Source organism: Microtus oregoni, unplaced genomic scaffold (genome assembly GCF_018167655.1).
Source record: "Microtus oregoni isolate MIOR12 unplaced genomic scaffold, Mior012 000012F_ref0000307, whole genome shotgun sequence".
In the NCBI taxonomy this organism is placed as follows: domain Eukaryota; kingdom Metazoa; phylum Chordata; class Mammalia; order Rodentia; family Cricetidae; genus Microtus; species Microtus oregoni.
Window position 1 is genome coordinate 21253290 of NW_024543071.1, and position 4397 is coordinate 21257686.

Genomic DNA, 4397 nt, shown 5'->3' on the forward strand with positions numbered 1-4397 from the left:
CCAGCATGGAGATTTTATAACACTACAGGGTGAATCCACATGTCCTTCTTTGGACATCACTGACTGGTCAATCAGATAACCTTTAACCTCTCTCTCTCTCTCTCTCTCTCTCTCTCTCTCTCCCTTAGACCTTGTCCTTCTCATAAATAAAAATATGTTTGTTACCCGTTACACTTGTCCTTCTTTACAGGGTATCCATTTGAATTTCCGGTTAACAGTACAGATTGCTGTCCTATCATAGTGCTAATAAAAATTTAAAAAATATTTATAATGAGCGACTATTTAAAAAAATAAATGAATTTTGAAATGGAAGAAAACACCTCAACATTTACATTCTCAGGTTAGTGACCAGGTAAGAATTTAACATTATGGATAGTTTGCATATTCTATGAAATATATTTATTTGTCAACAGTCTTTCTGTGTAGTTTAGGTTGCCCTCAAAATGACATTTCTTTTGCTATATTTTTTCAATGGCTAGAAATATATTTGTGCACCACCATGGTCATGTGTCTTTAAAATATTTCTTTCCTATATTAAACATTTGGACATATTTTATTAAGCAATATAAGTCTATAGCTCTTCATTTTACTCTTTGGTCATTTATAAAAATAAGATAACAAAACATAGCTATTAAACACACATCTTGAATCAGAAGATATATATTAAGCTTTTTAGCTGGAGAAAGTTGTTTGTTTTTCAGTGTTGTATAGTCCAACCATGAAAGATTTTTTCCCCTAAAGGTAATGGGAAATAAAGCACTGCCAGTGTCTCACAGCTCAGAGTTGGAAGAATTTAGAAATCAAACTATCTAGTGGATTTACTTACTACCCTGGCTATACAATAGTTTCCTTCGGGAAGGTATGAGAAAAACTATGTGAGCAGAATAGTCTCTAGACAGTAACAATATTTGATATGACCTAAAACTCCCCATCAAGTGGGTGCCAAGTATTCAAGTATTCAACTGTGAGCCTAAAGGGAGCATTTCTAACTTAACCCACACTTTTTGTATTTTCGTCCCCTTCCCTATACAAAAGCATTTAGCTTAATTATAGTCATCATAATTTCTTGACTGTGGACTATGGCACTATACTGATCATAATCACTAACGTTCCCAGTAAACATGAATCTAGTTAATTATTATGTCATCATTGTTTTTACACAGAAGTCAGAAGAGTCTGATCAAGTTTTGTAATCTTTCTCAAAGATTACAAAAATGGCTTCAAAGGGAGCTAATATAAACTTCAATAACCCAAAGTCATGGTTATGCTCATTATTTTCAATGAAGTAAGCAGTAATTAGTTGCCCAAATCATATTGCTCTAAAATCCTAAAGAAGAGATTTGAATAAAACAGTCTTAGAAGAGTTCTTTTCATGCCCAGAGTGATACTTGTTCTGGCACATTTGTAAGTCAGCAGGATGCTTTAGAGAAACTTTTACCTTTATTGAATATAAAAACATAAGAATTCTTAAAGAGAGATGGGCCTCTGTTTTCAACAGATCTACATTTCTATTTGCTTTTTAAGAAAAGAGTTGTTGGTGATGCATGAAGTATAACCAATTACTGTAACTCAAGCAAAGATGAGCTGACTCTTGGGAAAACATTTTATTGATCCTTCATTACATTTTTGTTTGTCAGGTTGTCTGTTTTTTATCAACATCATGTAACATAATTAATAAATACTCAGAGACAGATATTGGGGTTCAACCTGAAGGTAAGAAAAGCAAAACAACCATCCACTGACTCTTACGTCTTCCTCAGTATAAAATGGTGATCCTTCCTTCAGGTTTCTCAGAATCTGTCTGAGAGACGTCTCCTCCCATCTTGTACTTTTTTCTAGGGCTGAGATTAATGGTGTACAAAACTACTGGCAGATTTCTATACCCAAATAATGTGACTACTGGGATCAATGGTATGAGTCACCACTGCTAGGTCTATAAGGCTGACCATTAGGGCTGTTTTACTCTCTGCTCCTGAGGCAAGCTTTATTTATCAAAATACAAATGAAATACCACTGAAACATCACATAATTTTTAAAAAATATTCATGCATTTTTATGAAAAAAAATTACTAATGCATATTCATCACACAATTGGATAGATTTTTTATTGTTATTTTTGTTCAAGTATATCATGACTATGACATCAAAAACAACCTTTTTTTTTTACCATGTTCCTCCTCATTCTGACATGCAGTCATCTTTGTCTTCTGAAACAGTCTCTTTCATGTCTGAAAAAGTAGTTCTCACTCAAAAGAATAAAAAGAAATAGTTTATTTTGAAACAAAGTATGATGGACCACAGCTAAAAAAACCTGGAATAATGTTTTCTGCCAATATCTTGTTCCAACATGGGAACAATTTCAAAGAACACCATATATGGAGACCTTTGTCAAATTTACCAATGGAAGCATTAGGTAAGGTGATTATAAAATATGAAGAAAACTCAAGTACAGGCCTCCGATGTATTCTAAAATTCTTAGTATTTTAGTTGGTAAAAGTCAGGAAATATATATATATATATATATATATATATACATACATATGTATATATATATATACATTAAAAAAGATTACTTCATAATCACATACAGATTTGGGAGGAATATTGCTGCAATGGAAGCAGAGATGGCCTCCAGTCATTTAGTTCTAGACTTGTAACATTCTAGCCTCTTCATCATATGAAGTTCTTATTTTTTCTTAAAACATAAAAACATTTATTAAACAAACCTGGAGACTCAATATTATTATTTTATCAATTAGACAGCAGAAAATCTTTGGCTAGGGCAAATGTATGGAGATATAAACAAAAATCACAGTAATTATTTTAATTATGCGACTGGATTAGAAAATAAGAAAAGAAAAACTGGCTTTCTCATTCCACGTGATAATTTCAAATGAGCCAGCAGGTGCTCAGCAGCGGGGACAGGGCATCTGCATAGTGTATATGGCTCCTGTGAATACAGGAAGTCTTATAGTGAGCTCCCCCACTCTGAGAAGAATTAAGGTCACCAGAGGGGTTTGAGCCTGACCTCTGAGGACCAGGAGGACCACAAAGTCTCCAGCTCACTTCCCCTAAGCCACATAGGTAATGACATATATTACATGACCAACCCGAGCAACCTAACTGTCACCCTAAAATGACAGTGTGTAAAGATTTACAGAGGTGTGAGGTTTGCAAGGCAGATTAGATGGAAGCATGGCAGTTCTAAATAGTCAGTCAGCCTTCATGTTTACCTCCTCTTTCAAGGAAGTAACATCCACCAGCAAAATCCTCTAGAACAAAACGTTTTTGACATAGTGGGATCTGACAACTAAAATAAAGAAAATGGTTGTATTGCCAGCATCTTAAGTATCTACCTTGTTTTAACACTTATAAAAATTTGAATTCATAATTTTAAAAATGAAAAGAAGAGGTAAGATTAGAAGGAATTCAGAGATTTGTTCAAATATTTCATTGGTATATTCTGAAATCAGTGTGTTTTCGAGTTTGTAATTAATATTTTTATCATTTTATGAATCTGTGCTACTCTAGTTGATTGTTCTTGTGACTTATTCAAACAACTTGTCAAAGAGTGAATAGTAATGTTCTCCAGTGTTCATATTCGTACAGACACAATATTCAATTAGGTGTTCTTAGACCAAGTTCAAGAACTAAGAAAGCCAACTGAGAATCTATGATGCCCAACCTAGGTAAAATAGAAAGAAAAGTTATACTGAAGAATTTAGGAATCAAGGCATGTCTCTGTCGCATCTACTTCCCTAGTTTAGCCAGGAGCAGTGGATACATTTGGAAGGGAAAAGTCATTGCCTTGGACTCTAAACCTGTACTGAACCAGTTGTGATAACACTTCATTGCCCCATTCCCTTTGTGTATCTGCATATTGACCTTCTGGAACAACATGAACTGTCACCACCACCCTCCCAAACTCCCTTGACCTGAAGAGAGAGTAAATCTGCACCTGGTGGGTGGAGCTAGCAGAGAATGTTGCACTGGTTTCACTGTTTGCTGCAATTCAGTGAGATATGACAGGCAGAGACTGATGTCCCTGTGCTAAGATCAGAGCTTACAGATGGAGCCTCTAGACCTGCCTTAGAATCATGTGCGAACCTGTGCAGTCATAGGACAGACATATCTTACATCACTGGCTGTAGTTTGTTGTTTTGCTCTTTGGGCTCTTTTGTGGGGCGCCACCCAGCTCCTAAATAAATCAGAAGGAGCCTTATACTTCGTTATAAATGTCCAGGTTTAGCTTGGCATGTTTCTTGACAGCTTTTCTTAACTTATATTATCCTGTTTTCCTTTTGTGTCTTGGATTTCCCTGTTCTCTTACTTCTTTAAATCTTACTTAAACTCTTACACTAAGGATTGTTGTGTAGCTGGGTGGCTGCCCCTGATGT